Here is a 20,021-nt window from a genome sequence, read left to right on the forward strand (position 1 = left end):
TTCAATTTCTTCATTATTTTACTTTTATCTGCATCAATAAATTATTCTTAATGTAAATAATTATGTAATATTAAGAATATAGACTCATATTAAAAGTTACAATTGCACGTCAATAAAAACTAAAACAAACTAATATACTATGTTGCTAATTTAATTAAAACTAAAGTAAAATATCTTAATACTAAAGTAAATCGATTACTTATATCAAACGTTATGATTAATTTAAGAGTAATTAGGATTATAGACCAAAACATAATATCAAAATACTTGTATTGTTATAAACCTGGACATATATTGAAACTTAACATTGCATAACATCAATGATATCCAATTAGTCTTGTTCTAGATTTTGTTCTAGAATATCTGATACATAATGTAATTTTATTCTTCAACAATTATATATAAATGTTTGGTTTAAACTTTTATGGAATACTAACGCTAATTTCAAGGAATCAAAATAATAACTTTAAAATTTAATGAAATAATGAATAATTAGTTAGATTATCATAACAATTTTGTTGATTTTGAGTTTTCATAAGAACTCAATATCTTTAATTAGAACACTTTTTTTATGTTACCCGTAGAGTTAAAATCTAGATGTAAATCTCTCGGGATTTCATATATTCTAGATGTAAATCTCTTTACGATTTCAAATATTCTACATAAATATTCTATAAATATTCATAAGCATTAAATTGAATATATAACAAGTAATATACTATGTTGTTAAATCAATCATATTTGAAAACAAGCAAACTTAAATTAATCACAAACATCAAACATTAGTGAAATTTACAACTTTACAACATACAACAGATTCCATTAACTACCAAATCAAAAAAGTAAAACCAATAATCAATGGATTTATAGGATTCAGGATCATTTAACAATGTTTAGAATGCTATATCAAACCCTATTTTACTAATTTAGCACTAGATCATGTCATTAATTAACATATTAGCATCTCAAATTAAAATTACAGTTCATCAATAAACGAATTGAAGACTATTAAGAAATTTAAAAAAAGATAAAACATAATTTATCAATTACTGAAACCTAAAATACCAAAAATAGTTTTAACTTCTTCATGTTTTGGATCTTTTAATTTATCAACATCAAACATTCTCCTAATAACGTATAAAGAGTTGTTCTTTGAATAATACATAAAGTTATGATAAAAGAAAATGTAAAATATTAGAATGTTCTACATATATAAATTAACTTTACACAATATAGTCATTGGTGTATGAATTAGTTTTACTTATCAAAGTAAGCAGTAACATCTGGTTAATCAATAAAATAACATCTAAAATCAAATTAATGAAGTAACACCTAGCTTAACAAATAAAAATACCAAGAATATTAAGTTATCAAAGACTATTTTACTAATATTTTTACTAGATCTTATAACTAATCAAACAAAGTAACATTTGAATCAAATTAAGAAGTACCATATGAAATATCAAACCAGAATACTCATAATATAAAGTTATCTAACAATATTTCACTAAATTTTTACTAGATAATCCAATTACTCAAACAAAATAACATCTAAAATCAATTTAAGAAGTAATTTATGTCTTATCAAATTAAATTCATATAGAGATAAATTCAAAGATTGTAACACATTAACTCAAAATCACACACTAAGATAAAACTGTGAAGAGATTATAGTATTATACATTACCTAGAATAACTCTAGATGCAAAATCTAAATCCAATTATCTAGAATAAGCCATTTGCTGGAATAACAAGCTTTAATTCTTTTATTTAGGAATGGTTGATGATCCGAAACTTGATATGGTTTCAGAATCAAAATCACAAGGTTGAAAATCCAAATGAGAAGGAATCATAAATTGTGTTAAATCAAAATGCCTAGAATAGTTATGTATTAAACCTTATTTCAATATATGTGTGCTGCATTATCTAATAAATCAACAAAATAACATAAGAACATAAATTTTACTAATCATAATACTTAGAATATTACATATTTTAAATAAGAATATGATATATATATATATATATATATATATATAGTTTTAGAATATATGCCATTACGTCATTATTTTGACTAAAAACTATTCTATAATCAGAACACAGAGTTTTATATAATATTTTATAGATGGATACATTAACTCAAAATCATACAGAGAGACAAATTCGCTGATTATATCATAGTAACTCAAAATCACACACTAAGATAAAACCGTGAAGAGATTAGAGTATTATATGTCACCTAGAATAACTTTAGGTGCAAATTTTGAATCTAGTTTTGTAGAATAAGCCATTTTTTGGAATAACAAGCTTTATTTTCTTTTATTTAGGAATGGTTGATGATCTGAAACTTGATATGGTTTCAGAATCAGAATCACAATGTTGAAAATCAGAATGATAAGGAATTAGAAATTATGTTACATCAGTTTGCCTATAATATTAATGTATTAAATCTTATTTCCATGTATGTTCTGCATTATCTAATTAATCAAGAAAATAACATTAGAACTCAAATTTTACTAATAATAATACTTAGAATATTACATATTTTAAATCAGAATATGAAAAAATTTCAGAATATATGACATTGCTTCATTATTAATCAAGAACTATCACAATACTTCACAAAAAGGTTCAAATAAAAGTTGTTTCCAACAAAAGAAGAATGTCTAAAATCAGATATTACACATCATTTAACAAAAAGGTTCAAATTAAGTTGTTTCCAACAAAATCATAATGTCTAAAGCCATAATATGACACATAATTTTAGAATATTTTACATTAATTCATAGTAAAAGGTTTAAAGAAAGTAGTTTATAACAAAATAACATCTAAAATCAAAATAGGATGCAATACCTGACTTATCAAATCAAAATATGTATAATATCAAGTTAGCTAGCACAAATTTATTTATTTTTCACCAGATCATCTAATTAATCAAACAAAATAACTTCTAAAATCAAATTATATTTAAAATACCTGCAAACTGAAATGTGCGATTTGGTTCAATCTTCTCCCCAAAATATGATTCAGTTGAACCATCGATAATCTATGATGAATGTGCGAATTCTGGTGTTCTTCACTGCTAAAACTTGAATAAAAGGCTAGGGTTTTTCAATCCTATGGTTTTGTCGATGTTAGGGGTTTTCTGAATACTAGTCCATTCGTTTTCTTGATGATGAGTGCGATTATTAGGGGATTTGGTGGAAAAACTATTCGATGAAGATTGATGAATGATTTTAATCAAGGGGAATTTGAAAGGGGAGAAGGATATGAATGAACTCAAATAAATTAGGGAGAAGAACGATGTGAATGCTGAAGTGATCAGATCAAATTTATTGATGCTCGAGCGATTTCACAATCTAAATCAGAATGAAAGGTTGATAAAACCAGAACTTTCAAATCCGAATCTAAAAGAAACAGAAGATATTGATGATTGAGATTGAATCAAATGAGTTTTAGTGTTTGTCTCGAGGGTTTTTAGGGTTTTATGAATCAAAATTAAGAAGATTTAGAAGAACACGGAGTGTTTTTACGATCTGAATGAAATAGAATGTAAAATTTCATTACTGCCCCTCCATGCCTTATTCTAATCCTAAAGTTCCATTTAATTACAAAAATACCACCGCCTACTTATGGTTCCTTGTGTTTTAATATGATTAAATTCCAGCCTTTGATTATTCAAGATGAATGGTCAAGATTTGGTCCCCTTGTCTCACAAAATAGTATGAATTATTAACCAGATGTCAAGATTTGGTCCCTTTGTAACCAGATGTTCAAGAGTTTAGACATTCCAAAAACATATATATTTTAACATTAACGAGTATGAATTATTAAATTTAAACTAGAAAACCATTCAAAATTTCAATAAATATATGAAGTTTTTAAGACTTTTAAATTTGTCAATGTCTTATAATCTATCTATATTGTATTATAATTTTTTTCCTTTCATCAAATCCATTCCAAATTTACAAAATTGTGAAAATGATCCCTGTGTTTGTCAAAATTATGTGGTTTTGGTCCAAAAAAGTTTGGTGGTGCATCGGTGGTCCAATTTCGGATACTTTGTGTGATTTTGGTCCTTATAGTTAGCATTTTTGTGTGGTTTTGGTCTATACCCCACCTAAAACGACTAATATGTCCTTAAAATTGTTTTTTTCTATTTCTTTTAAGGGTAATTCTAACCGCACGAATTAAATTCCAAATGCACGAATTTTTGATTGACTTGATGTACATCACCGGAAGTTTTGACAGTTTTTAATATATTAAACTAAATCAATGTTTACTTTACAATTTTCATTAAATGCCCTTATATTTATAGTTGATTTTCATATCATACCTTATACTTTTTGAAACTTTAGCTTTTATATATATATATATATATATATATATATATATATATATATATATATATATATATATATATATATATATATATATATATATATAGGTAAGAGTTATATGGAAAATGAATACAAGAAAGATAGTAGAGAGATTTGATTGTATTTTATTAAAACTATATTGTTTTTAATGGATCTATACCTAATATTAGGTACATAACAGCCACATATTCCTTAAGCCTTATAATTAATGAAATTAAAGGCATTTAATAATTAATGAAAGTTACTAATTTATGTTTATTTTTTATTTATTTTATTATTTAATGGTTTTAGTCTTGAACATCTCTCTCTCTCTCTCTCTCTCTCTATATATATATATATATATATATATATATATATATATATATATATTAGAAACATCAGAATCGCACATATATAACAATTTTGTTTTAATTTATACAGATCTTAATAATTATAAACAACAAAACATAAATTTGATTTTACTAATTATCAGATATTATAACTGTAGAATTGTTACAATTATTGTGTGTTGCAAATGGAGAAATGTAGGAATTCAGGCGAGCAGCATAAACAGTTTCCCATCCAGCAGACCGTGATGATCTGTTGTGACGCCAAAGTGGTAAAATAGTAGGCATTGGATATCCTCCATGTAAATCAACCTTCACATAATGATCACCTCTAACAAGAGCAATAACAACAACTCTATGAGTTGAGATGTCTTGGGGACCAAGCCATAGTGGAAAACATGTTGACGGACTATCTTTGCTTAGAAAAATAACTATTACATTATACTTGTTAGCAATGAGAAAGCTAGTGACCGGCATAATCAACCAACGATCTGTTGGTGCGAAATGTGATCCATTGAAATTCAATGAGTGGTGTATGGTGTTTAAATCATAATCAAAAATCTGTGCGTACTCAGCTGGGTGTGCTAACAACTCATTCTGTAAATCTAAGCGGATTTGACGCCAATTATCTTCACTATAACCGAGACACGCAGCTATTGCACGAAATCCACAATTTCCATCTCCCCTCACGTTTTGTATGTTTGTGACATATGGATGAAATTCATACGGAATTTCATTCATAAGTGGATCTGAATTATACATTACTTGTTCTTGGTTGAAGTACGAGCTATGCATCGATTGTTCCTGATTAAAAGTTGAGTTGAACATTGGAGGTTCTCGGAACGAGTACGTACTGTGCCTATCCGGCTCCTGGTTTAGATCAAACAAATTAGACCGCATATAATCAGGCGTATAAGTAGAAATGCTACGTCGAGACGGATATTGAGTTGGTGGCGCTTGAGTCGGTTGATCTTGAGGTGGTGGATGTTGAGTTGGTGGGTCGTTACAATTACTGTGTATTGCAAATGGAGAAATGTAGGAAATCAGGCGAGCAACATAAAAAGTTTCCCATCTAGCAGACCGTGATGATATGTTGTGACGCCAAAGTGGCATAATAGTAGGCATTTGATATGTTCTATGTAAATCAACCTTCACAAAATGATCACCTATAACAAGAGCAATAACAACAACTCTATGAGTTGAGATATCTTGGGAACCAAGCTACAGTGGAAAACATGTTGATGGACTACCTTTGCTTTGAAAAATAACTATTACACTATACTTGTTAGCAATGAGAAAGCTTGTGACCGGCATAATCGACCAACGATCTTTTGGTGCGGAACGTGATCCATTGAAATTCAATGAGTGATGTATAGTGTTTAAATCGTAATAAAAAATCTGTGCGCACTCAGCTGGGTGTGCTAACAACTCATTCTGTAAATCTAAGCGGATTTGATGCCAATTCTCTTCACTATAACCGAGACACGCAGTTATTGCACGAAATCCACAATTTCCATCTCCCCTTACGTTTTGTATGTTTGTGACAAATGGATGAAATTCATACGAAATTTCATTCATAAGTGGATCTGAATTATACATTACTTGTTCTTGGTTGAAGTACGAGTTATGCATCGATTGTTCCTGATTAAAAGTTGAGTTTAACATTAGAGGTTCTCAGAACGAGTTCGTACAGTGCCTATCCGATTCTTGGTTTAGATCAAACAAATTAGACGACATATAATCGGGCGTATAATGACGACTCATGGTTATGAATTTCACATATCATTTTTATCTTCCAAGAATTATCTACTGACGAATATTTACCATGTAGGCTAAATGGACAATTAATTTTTTTGTCCCAGTTTTTTTTTTTTTTTTTAGATTTGTGTACTTTTGTATGTACCTCTACGGTCACATTGAAATACAATATTAAAGTTACGTTTAGAATTTTTTATGACGATGACATAACCTAAAGTATTTGCCACATTTTGCTCCCAATCCATCAATTCTTAAGGAGAATTGAACACCTGACAATTATATTATTATCAGTAGCTAACAAATCCACTCGATGCTAACATTACTGTAACAATATACTAATGAATTTATACAATATTAAAGTTATGTTTAGAATTTTTTATGACGATGACATAACCTAAAGTATTTACCACATTTTACACCCAATCCATCAATTCTTGAGGAGAATTGAACACCTGACAATTATATTATTATCAGTAGCTAACAAATCCACTCGATGCTAACATTACTGTAACAATATACTAATGAATTTATACAATATCCGATTTGAATTGTGATGTGTCATCGAAAAAATAATTACTTTCATCTGCTTCATTTATGTCCATTGGATGGATATCCGTTTCGAACGGTGATGTGTCCAACCCTAAAGACTTAAGGTGCTTATATATGGTGCAACACCCTAAATTAGGGTTTCATTAGGTCACACGTAAGCTTCGTATGAGATTTCCTATTTTGATTTAATGGTTCTTTTGTCATTTTTAGGTTTTTCTAATACATATTAAATTATGATTAATTTTACTTAAATAATGGTTTTAGCAATGGGTTAAAAAAGTTATAAATTGATTGAATGTTAATAATATGAATTTTAAAAATAATCAAATATATTATTAACGTTTTGATGAAAAATAAATTTATTGAAAATGGTTAGAATACATACCTTAACATTTTAATTGATATTATTTTGAATATATATTTTTAAGATTTTTAGTATTTATTTTTATATGTGTATTTCATATAAAGTTGTTGAAATTAAAAAGAATAAAAATTAGAAGAGTTTGTTTTGTAACTTACATCTAATTGAAAGGGAATAAAATGTAAAATATAAAAACAATTGAAAATAAAGAATCGAAAACAAATATGATGATGGGATTGATTGTCTACTGATTGCTTATACACGAATAAATTCGTGCTAATAGGAGCACCCTTCTTTTAATTGAATTGTAATTCCTTTAATTAAAAAATACAAAAAATATATATTACCCCACTTATCTCTCTCTCTCTCTCTATCACATACACACACAAAGAACTCAACTTTTCAGATCAAACATTCACCCAAAAAAATCATCGGTGTTCTTCAATGTGTTCATCAACAAACTTTTCACATCACACGTAGCTCAAATCTCAAGTCGATGCACCCCTCCTTCTCTCACAATCACAGGTAGTCTCCTTCATATTCTAACTTCAATCGACAACAACCATGACCCTCCCTTCCTTCTTTTCTGTTCCGATTCGATTCTCACCACACCTTCTTCGATTCAGATCACAAGAACTTGGGGATAGTGAGTCTGGTAGTGTTGATCGGATTTCTATGGTATATCAAGAAGAGGTTAAGGCCTGTATTTGTTTTTTTTTTCTTTTTTATTAAACTCGATCACAACCCCTTCTTCTTTCTCTCTTCTGAATTTATCTCGTTTTCTGTCTTTTCTTTTCTTTTTATCTTTTTTGATGGCATATGTGTGTTGGCTGGCAGGTATGTTGGGTTATGGTAGTCCGGTGGTGTGTGATGTGGGTGGCGTTAGAGGTTATGTTCAGGCCGATGAACAGAGGAGCAGAATGTGAGGATGGCTGCTTAGAAGGGGTGATGACGGGATGGCTGTAATGGAGTTCAAAGTTGGTGGTGTATGGCGGTGATAGTACCGATTACGATCCAAAAGAAGATCACATCAAATCTGGAACTTGAATGATTAATCGTTAATCAAGATGAAGAATGAATGAGACATACAAACAGGATAGAAAAAAGGGTAAATTGAGTAATTTGAACCTTGACTTCTAGTGTTCTTCAAAAATAGAGAACAACTTTGACCCCGACTTCATGGGCTTCTTCCTTGATTTCTGATTTGCAGGTAACGGGGGATGGCAATGGTAGTGACCGTCAAGGGAGCGAGGAAGATGATAAAGATTTGGGTGGATAAGGGCATCAACCCATTTGTTCTGTGGGTTACACATATGGAGAGAGAGAGAGAGAGAGAGAGAGAGAGAGAGAGAGAGAGAGAGAGAGAGAGAGAGAGAGAGAGAGAGAGAGAGAGAGAGAGAGAGAGAGAGAGAGAGAGGCCTTTTTCTTAATTTTAATTAATGAAAAACATTTGAATAAATATAAAAAATAAAAAAAAAACAATATAAGAGTATAATAGTGTTTTTATGTTGATAAGGACGAAAAACAATAGAAAGATCCAATTTTGGACCAGTGGTGCACCAACATTTTGTTTTGGACCAAAGGCACATAAATTTGCCAACCATATGGAACATTTTTGCAATTTTGTCTTCCAAATTCCTATAACTTTTTAATTTGTTCCTAATAATCATTACAAATTACAAATTGGTTAAGAATATTAAATAAATGTAAAAAATAAATTATAATCATAAATTAATTAAAGTTAAATATTAAAATACCATATTTTACTTTTATTTACAAAATCATGTCTTTAATTTTTAATATATTATATTTATCTTGTCAGTTTGGATATGTTGTTATATATAAACCATTATTATTTTAAAATCATAAATTTTAAATATTTTGTATAAAATATTTAAATTGTTAATTTAAATATAACGTTAAATGGTTAGCTTAAATAGAAATTTCATTTAAACATAAAAAAATCTAAATATTATTTTATAAATAATTAAAAGTTATAAAACGTAGTTTTAAATGAAAAACCTAAAATGTAATCTAAAAATAATTAAAAAAATTCTTAAAAGTATATTTATAATCATTAAGAGTTTCCAAATAAGTAGTTTAAAAATAATTTACAACACTAGTTAAAAATAACATTATATAAAAAAAAAGTTATATTGTCACCTTTAAAAACAAAAACAATGTTTGTAGTTTAAATAATTTAAATGATAGAAATTAAAATGGTAAGTGCATATTATTTAAGAAAAAGTAATTAATCATAACAACAACAACTATAAATAAACATTAAATCATATATTATGTTTACTTTTATTCATTAGTAACTTGCGAGTAGAGAGATTGAGATGATTAAGATTATACACTTGTAATAGATTTCTAACTTATAATATAATTCAAAATAAGGCTAATGCCATAAAATTCCCATTATTTTGCACTCAGTTTCTAATTTGCCCCAACTATTTTTATGACTCATTTGACATTACTGATTAAGAAATGGTCCAATTAAGAGAGCTTAATCGGTTAATACTTAACAATTAGTTTGCCCCTGTTATCGGTTACCAAGACGCTGGCGTGTCTTTATCTTCCCTATGTTGCATCATACTCACACACATACAACCTTTTGCCAAATGTCACACCAAAATTTTGGATGTCATACATTCAACGTCCCAAAAATACGAAGTAAAATTTTCATTTTTCAACTACCAAAATCATTCATTTATTCTGTTCAAAATACAATCAAATTGTAGTGTATTCTCAAACATCAATGTGAGTCATAAAAAGATAATGTGGAATAAAACTCCAAAGTTTTCTATTGTTTCATTTTGCATGTTTTGACTTCCTAAATAATAGGATTATTCAAACTATCCACAGTTCGATCATACTTTGGAAGTAAGTATTGAGGCAAGACTGTCATGAATTGGCTTGTAGATTGTATAAGCGTTTAGACATAGCAAAGGTTTGTTGCAACGTTCATGAGTGCTCCTGATATAAGATTTGAGTATTCGATTAAACTCGCGCTCACATGAATAACTTCATGGAATTCATCACGAGTGATTGTGAGACGATAATATCGTATAGTCTTTAAATCGAGATATATGAGTTGTTGTTTACAAGTTGGTTGTCCATTGATAATGCGTAAACGCATCAGTAACTTGATGTTATAAAACGTATTGTTGTGTATGATTTAATTAGTAAATAGTACAAGCATATAAGTCAAAGTTTATCCGTAGGTTAAAAGTGATATCTTGGGCCCCTCGACGATTTTGTGTTGACTTATGTGTCGGGCCCGGTCAGGACTAAGTTGATGTGTTCAATTAAGTTATATGTTAGACAAATCAGAAATCGGAAAACAAACTGTTGGACAATAAGTATGACTATGTTCCATGTATTTGTCCGCATGATATCTTGAGAATGGAGGACTACATGATCCCTTATCTATAGGACGTGTTAGAGTTCGACATCAGTTTTTGAGAGCTATGATTGCTAATCGGATTTTGAAGTCGTACTTGCATTTATAGTTATTAAACTTATCCAAGTGGGAGAATGTTGGAAATCGGTATGTATTTGACCCGATAGTAGCATGGTCCTTTTGGGTTGCCTTCACCATATCAACTTGATTGGATGAATTATAGAGAAAAAGGTTAATTATCATTTATTTATATATTATATGAATAATATATCAAAGAGGAATCATATTTTTTAATTAATATTGGTCAAGAATTAATTTAGAATTAATTTTGTGGTCAAAAGAGATTAATTAAATTAAGGGGACCGGTACTGTAATTATAAGATAGTTACAAAGTTGGGCTTAGGGTCCATAAGGAAGGAATGGACGAAATTTATGTGGGAGTCCACATAGAATTCGTCCATGGGGCCCTCTAGAAGGATCCTATGGGCTGGTTAAGGACCAAGCAACTGGATTAGGGTTTTGACTGAAACCCTTACTGCTCAGCTATATAAGGAACCCCATGGCATCCCAAAATCGGCCACTAGAAACCGTAGAAGGATCTTGAGCCAATTTTTTGCCTCTCCCTCTGTCTCTAATATTCTTCCATTTCTTGTGGTGTTTGTGATCTATTAGAGGCATCACATTTGAGGTGCTAAGCTCTCGAAGGTTGAAGATCAAGCTAGCTACAACTTGAAAGGTAAGATTCTAACTTTGTTTTAGATATAAATTTTGATTTATGCATGATATATTAGGGTTATAGCTTTAGATAATAATTATTGCATGTACAATTAGAGAGAACCTAGATCCAAAGCTTTAGGGTTGCATGTGCACCATAGGATTGATGTAATGCTCAAAACCTATCAGTTGACACATCGTGGTCACTCCATTACCATGTATTGGCCATCCCAAAACCCCAAAAACTTAGATCGGAAGAATCATACTAGGAAATAGGTGTTACAACTCCCCCTACTTGAATCAGATTTCGTCCTCGAAATTCTTCCTTATCAATTACTCCCTAAACACCCTCCAATCCACTTGTGAATTTTTCCAAGCTCACTTCCTTACAAATGGACCGACACAATTCCTGCAGGTGGGATCAGCAATTACGTTAAGAAGGATCCTGAATCCAGACACAAGGTCCATTCCTAAGCAGAAAAATTCCAAAGGTCAAAATCTCAGCCACAGTAGCGTCAGAACAAAACTCTAAACAGACGACCTCCTTTTTGACTAAAAGTTCAAAGTTATGATCCATCCAAGATCTCGCTAACTTTGTGTCGTCCTACAAATAAAATAAAACACATTATCCTTGGTTGACGGCCACCTCCAACAACCTCGCAAAAAGTCGCAAGAGCACAACCTTATTCAAGATTCAAACAAACCAAGACTAACTAAACTACACATCCACTCGGCTCTAATAACCCTCACGACTAATCAGAGAAATAACTAAACGAAAAATAACGGATATGCTTCAATCCAAGTGATTGCTACGGGTCAAATCGTAGTCTTACAATCACCCCTGCAACGACCTATTGTTAGCTATCAAGCCTATTTCATTGCAAGTGAATGCTATGAGTCAAAATTGTAGTCTTATAACACCCTTACAATTTACATGGGCTCCCCCATGGTCTTTTAACAAAGCTATAGAGATGACAAGCAAAACTGACACACAACGGACCCCTAGTCTACTAGACCCCATCAGGTATTTGGATCGTGCTTCGAACCTCAAAGCCTTCATCAGAAAAGAATGGTAAAGGAGGTTCTCAATGCAAACCTTGACCTAAGACCATCGCGGACCCTATCCCATGTTGACATTGATGCTTCAAACCTTCCAGAAGTGGTAACACTAAATTTGCAGCATCTTCTTCCTTAGTCACAAGCTAACTGATGAAAAAAATTCCTTTAATAATCTTCATTCCTAAAAATGACATCAACCTACTAACCATCTTTCCTTGAATATGAAACTTCAGGGTGACCTGCCAAAAATTGGATTTTGCGCAGATCCAAGGTCACACCTGAAAGACTAAACAATGCAACTCCAACATCCGAATTTCCTATAACCAAGGACAGTTGCCAAACTTGAGAATGTTATGACCAATAATTCCACAACAAACAATTAATGTTACACGTGTATATAACTTAACGAAAGGTTGACGCATGTATGGCACTCTAAATTGATAATGCTCAAATCCTTTGAGCATCCCTAATTGCTGACGATGAACGAAATAACCAACGATCAAAAATGGAGCAACAACTAATCCAATGATCTGATACACTGTTGAACAAAGCCCTTGAAAAATACACTTACCAAACTTTAAATTTGTTTGACAGATCAACAACTGCTCATCCTTAACTATAGATCGGGATCTATACAACGATATGACCAAACCCTCAACAATCGATACTCAACCTGAGTGGTCCAAACTCCTCTTGACCTAATCCTCGACGTTCCTGAAAAGGACTATTAATTAGAACGAGCTCCTCACCCAACAACTTGCGAGGTGAGGATAACACACATCTCCCTGAAGACATAAACCTAATGGTAACTTGCTCTCTTCTCACAATCTTCCCAATCCGTGAATTCTTTGTAACCATGAAGGACTCTGACGGATCCTTGAGAAATGCAATATGAAAACTTCCTAACCATGAGCACTTCGATGGTAGCCTACCTTCTTTCTCTTATGCAACAATAAAATTGTGCCAAAAGTATCGCCCACCATAACTGCAGATTCCTCGAACCCAAAGTATGAAAACCACAAAATCAAACAATTTTTTGATCCCCCAATTAGACTACTCAGTTCTCTCCTACTTAGGTTTCGAACTACCACCAACTTTCATTGCCAACAACCATCTCTCAAACCAGCTCAACCGGATACATACCAACCCTGAATCTTGGAATGTATAACACAACGTGAGATGATCCTTCAGATAAAGACCAATCAAACTCAAGGAAACTCCAAATCTCATATAGAGACCTCAGAACTTACCCCAATACTAACACTTCGAACATTATGTTTCCCATCCAGATGCACTAGTAATAACTCCAATAGTACTATCTTTGTAACAAATCTCTAGCTATCAACCAAAGGGCTAACCACCCATCTAACCAACAATTTCTCATCAAGAAACTCATCGCAAAAATCATCATGAATATGAAAGGATTCATTCTCGTAATAAGGACACATCAGAGACAATGAAAGTTGTTGGTCCCATTCACTTTTCATGCTTACCTGAAACAATTAGTCTGAACATGACCTAACTGATTTCAAAAAAAGCATACCCATGATGTCATCATTTTACAATCTCAACAATAATGACTCTCTTGGCCACATCTAGAATATCTTAATCCAACCATACCATAAGAATCATATTTTGCATTTCCACACGTGTCGTAGAAACCACGACTATCTAGTCACATGTTGGGTTTACATCCTAAGTGAAATCATATGCATGCCCACTCTTTCCTCCGAACACAAAAATATGGAAGACCATAACCCTCATTGTAGAAAATTTCATCCTAAGCCATCAGTGGAACCCTCATCCTTAGGCTGCAACTCCCGAACCGATCATCAAAATCGCTTCCTTCTTGAGCCCCGCGACACAAACTGGTGCTACTTCGAGCAAAGCTATCGAGACCTTAGAATCGACCCACTCACATAGGCCTGCACCTAATCAGATCTAACTACAACTACTTTCTACGCCCGAATGGACATTAAAATCAAAAATACAGTCAAGCACCCGATTCTATTCTAAAGCTCCCAGAGTAAGATATAACGTAATTTGGTACACCATTGCCTATGAACATACCTATTTTAGATAAACACAAACTGAAATAGTCAAAGATAAAAATACATACCAATGTTTTTTTGAGACTCGACCTTGACCTCCTACTAGACAATAGGCGTTAGGACCATTACCCCCTTCGCCGCCCACTTAGGACAGTCCGGTTTAAAGTGAACTAATTGGTGACAGTAAAAACACATATGAGCCTTCTTACAATCACGATTGACATGCCCTCTTTCTCCATACTTGAAGTATTTGAACTTGTGACAGGAAAACCTATGGGTTTCTCCCACACTTTCCATAGATATCGAAGCCCCCCAGACTCCTAGTACCTAAGTTAGCATCATTGAACTCTTCGCCCATCGCCAGTAATATTGAATCATATGAACTTTTCCTCTCCCCTGTCGTCTATCCACATCAAGATCCCCTTCTTAAGTCTCATCGGCAATCTTATCAACAGTTTGAATGACTGCAACCCGCTCCTCGATCATGACAATCAACATGATGAGATTAAAACACCATCAATTTTTTTTAAAAAAAAAATTACTAAATCATAACAGTAGTAAGTTAAAATAGTTGACAAATATAACTAATGTTATACACACGTAAAATACGAGTAGAGACCATTAAATGATTTGATTTTAATAAACGTTATTTTATCTATTGTTCAAAATAATTATAATTTTATATAAACTAAATGTAATAATTATTATTTTATAGTTAACATAAATGATATAAATATTTTCAATAACATAAGATTACCAAAAGTTTTAATTTTATTTTGCGCAGCGCGCGGATATTCGCCTAGTATATGTATAAAAGAGACATTTTTACTTGCACGGTGCAAGTTACACCACATGTATTTGAAACCTCATGGGCTTTCCATTTCTTTCTAATAATTATTATAAATTGTTTAGTAATGTTAAGTTAATGCTAAAACTAAATTTTAATCATGAATCAACTAAACTACAATATTAAAATATCAAATTTTACTTCTATTTATAAAATTATGACTTTTAACTTTTTAACATATTATAGTTAACTTACGTTTTTAGATATGTTGTCTTATGTGAGCAATTATCATTTTAAAGTCGCAACTTTTGTGTAATTTATGATTTTATGCAAAATAGTTAAATTATTAATTATAATATAATGTTAAACGATTAACTTAAATTAAAATTCAGTTAAACTTGAAAAAAATCGAGTGACTATTTTATAAATAGTTAAAAGTTATAAATTATAGTGTTAAACCTAAATTGTAATCATAAATTAACAAAAAAAATCATGAAACTATTTTTTATAATCATTAAGAATTTTTAAATAAGTAGCTTAAAATAACTTACAATAAGAATAGTTAAAAATAATATTATATAAAAAATTATAATGTTATCTTTAAAAATAAAAACAATATTTGTTGTTTTAAATAATTACAATCAAAGAAATTAAAAACACTCATCAAATAAATTTTAAAAAAGTTAAATTTCTGAAACCAAATTAAAATAATTAAGAGTTTTCAAATACGTTATTTTAAATAACTTACAACAACAATAGTTAAAAGTAACATTATATATAAAAATTATATTATTATCTTTAAAAATAAAAACAATGTTTGATATTTTAAATAATTACAATAATAGAAATTAAAATCTTAAGCATATAAACTTTTTAAAATTAATTAATCATAACATCAACTATAAATATCATTCAACCATATATTATATTTAATTTTATTCATGAGTAACCTGTGGGTAGAAACTATTGAGAAAATTTGAATTATAGAGTTTTAAAAGATGTCTAGATTATCATATAATTCCAAATAAATCATGTTTATACCAACTTATTATAAGATTTATTATATAAGAGCTAACAACATTATTTCATAGCATCTGACCCATTGGATTCTACTAAGAAATTTCATAGCATCTGACACAAAATATCAAAATTATCAAACACAAAAGATATAAATATGTGTTGATTCTTTATACAAAATTTCTTATAGCAATCAATTTAAATGAGGCGGTACGGTCTTAAAAAAGGACTAGCTATTAATAAAAACTTCACTCCTTAGACCATAAAAAGAAAAACTCATGTTAGATCTATATATGAGTGTTTCCTTCGTGTGTTAAAAACATACGTCCTATAGCATACAAATACAAATTAAATATAAAAGGGGATTTTAATTTCTATTTTAAAATAATAAATAAAATTTACAAATATTAGTTAGAGGTGTTTAACTACCTGAATTTGAAAACTGGACAATTTCAGTTGGGATTTTAAATTATTAGATTGGATTTTCGGATTTTAATATGTTTAAACACCCCTAATTAATGCATCATTTTAAATTTGTATTGTTTGTTTTTTTCGTCTAACGAGTATAATGTCTTTTAACCCACAATATACCGACATGTCTTAATTATTCGCTTCTAATTAATCCAGCTGCATCAAATAATACACAAGTTGGCTGTATTATAATAAGTCTATATTAAGAATTTAAGATTTAAGATTTAAGATGCTTTATCGCTTTATGCAATAGTCTTTTTTACCCCTTTACTGGTTGTCTAGTTTTTATCTTTTCTACTAAACTCATAAGAAGGCTTACCCAAAGTCTCAATACTCCAATTCATATCTAAAACGCTAAAATTGCAATTCTATTTAGTTGGGCTTAACCCAACCTTAACCTATTTGTAATTTTAGCCCAAATACTTCTAAAAATCCAAAATCTTAAAAAAAAAAAAAAAAAAAAAAAAAAAAAAAAAAAAAAAAAAGTAAGTACTAGGTACAATATATAAATTATAAAGCTTTGGAAAAAAAAACAGAATTGGCAGAATTGGCATTTGATCTAATAATTTATTTACTTTAAAAATGAATAGTTTAATATAAATAAAGAAAGCAAAACATATAAACACAATTGCTTGATGCATATTTATAGATAATCCAACAAAATGAATTATTGTAGATTAACTTTTAATACCCTATATAATACCAAATGAACTACAGTGACTTTCATCTCGAGAAGTTTCTTTATTTGGAAAATTTTCAAAATTAGAAGAAAAGAAGAAATGATATATGAGACGCCGTCGATATTATTATCAGCAATTTTACCCAAGAATTATGTATCTGTTTTTTGTTTTCGAACGTCTCTATTCTAATAACTGAACTAGATTACAGTTCGCATTAAAGGCGGGAAACGCATAAAAAAACATATAATCGTTTACAGATTTTGCATAATGATTATAAAAAATATATATATGGTTATTGGTATTATTGAAATGTGTAAAAAATACATTGAAAACGATAAATATCTATAATCATTGAAGGACCTTTTTGTAGACAACATTTTTTGTTTTATTAGTTAAACGACCTTCCTCGTTTCATATAGTTATGATATTGTTATATAATTATAAACATTTTAATTAGACGTTCCTTCCATAATAAGGTTACCTAATTTAAACATATATTGACAACCAATATACCGTTTTTTCTACTGCATTAAATATTGACATCTTTTTCATTTATTTAAATAAAGTTATATAATATAATTTATAGATTGTTAAATGTTATATGGATTAATTTTTGTATATCATCAATGGAGACTCTTTTCTAAATCATGATTGGTTTATTTTAAATTGATTATGAATATAAATGCTAGCTTTTATGTTTGTTCTTATTTATTTGATGTTTGCAAGAACTTTGCATTAATTTGGTGCAACTTTGAATAATTTTAGTATATCATCAATGTAATTTGGTATATCTTTCATTTATATGAAATATCAAATAATGACATTTCATTACTGTTGTGATAATTTAGTTTATATATTGTATTTTTACTAATCTTAACGGTCTTATTTTTTCTAATAACCGTAACGTTTTTACTAATTGTACTTTTTACAAATCTCCTAATATCTTATAATTTTTATATTACTTTATAATTTTCCAAAACTATGTTATTTTCAAAATTGACTGCCTTAATAGTTTTTTTTTCAGTCTATTCAATTTTATATTTCATTGTACAACATCATCGTTTGTATATATTCTAAAATTTCACTTTAAAAATGTTTAATGTTTACACCTTGATATTAATTTTTTTTAATAAACTCGTGTAATAATTATGGAATATATATCTTATTTTAATTAACATTTACTTCCTTCATTATATTAAATTCCTCATTAAACATATATATTTTTAGAAAGTAATAATTATAATGCAGCAGCATTATCTAAGACGTAAATGCTTGATATACTTTTGGAGGAAAAAAATCAGGATCATTAAAAAATTTTACTTCCTTCGTCCCAAATTAATTGTCCACTTTTGACTTTTGAAGTCTTTTTTCTTCAACTTTGACCTTAAATATTTTTATTTGTATTATATATTTCTTGATAAAATTTATAACAATGAAAAGAAATTTAAAATACAATCAATTCATATATTTTTTATCAATTATTATCTATCGAAAACAAAAATATTTAAGGTCAAAATTGAAGAATAAAGACTTCAAAAATCAAATGTGGACAATTAATTTGGGACGGATGTAGTATATAAAGAAAATACAAATTTAAATTTGGTGAAAATATGGATGAAATTATTGGCGAAAATTATTTTAGAGGGAGTTGTATTTTGTAAGGTATAATAATATTACAAAATTCAAAATATGTATATTTGTTGTGTAAATTTATAAATTTTATTGTTGATATATAAAGATAAAAAAAAAAAAATAGGTTGATATGATATACAAAAACATAATAATTTCAATGATATTTTAAAATCATGTCAAAATTAACCGGATTCTTATGACATAAAAATTAAAAAAAAATCATAATCATCTCTAATATATAAAAGTAACATTTTCGTAATTAATGTCAGTTCCTAATATAGTTAATTTTTGTTTTGTTAAAGGTACGTAATATCTTTTCCTGTTTATTTGAAAAGTTTCAAAAAAGTTGTTAACTAATTTCATATGACTTGTGACAAAGAAAATCGAAATATATGAATACATACATTTGATATAGAAACAAAAAAATAATCATATATATATATATATATATATATATATATATATATATATATATATATATAAAGCGAAAGAATGTATTGACCTTCTAGTACACAAGAGCGAATGTTTGAAGCAGAGAATGGTGATGAAAGTTATAAGCAATAATAATGATGTTGTAGGATAAGATTTGAAGAAAAGAAATGACTGAAAATAAGTGTGAGTCACAGATTCAAGGATGAATCGTATATCTATGTGCTAATTTGAATATGATTTTTCGGTATTAATGATTTCCTAATAAAAATAGATTTTATATTAATGGTTTACTAATATAAACGGATTTATATTAATGGTTGATATTAATGCCTTGATTGAAATGGTTTGTTAGTAATATGCTTTAAAAATTGACCATATTAAAATCTTCATAACCAGAAA

General features: G+C 29.3%; 2 long non-coding RNA genes across 2 annotated transcripts; one reads left to right on the forward strand and one right to left on the reverse strand.

The window, feature by feature from the left end:
- Positions 1–7,664: 7,664 nt before the first annotated feature.
- Positions 7,665–8,684, reverse strand: LOC145063474 (uncharacterized). The gene is made up of 2 exons (XR_013687966.1): positions 8,502–8,684; positions 7,665–8,409 (listed from the first exon to the last, which is right to left on the reverse strand). It is a non-coding gene; the product is annotated as an uncharacterized LOC145063474 (long non-coding RNA).
- LOC145063473 (uncharacterized) lies at positions 7,761–8,694 on the forward strand. Its single transcript, XR_013687965.1, has 3 exons — positions 7,761–7,898; positions 8,000–8,481; positions 8,584–8,694. It is a non-coding gene; the product is annotated as an uncharacterized LOC145063473 (long non-coding RNA).
- The last annotated feature ends 11,327 nt before the right edge of the window (positions 8,695–20,021 follow it).

Source organism: Lactuca serriola, chromosome 7, assembly GCF_051521515.1.
Source record: "Lactuca serriola cultivar US96UC23 chromosome 7, Lser_US96UC23_V15, whole genome shotgun sequence".
Classification (NCBI taxonomy): domain Eukaryota; kingdom Viridiplantae; phylum Streptophyta; class Magnoliopsida; order Asterales; family Asteraceae; genus Lactuca; species Lactuca serriola.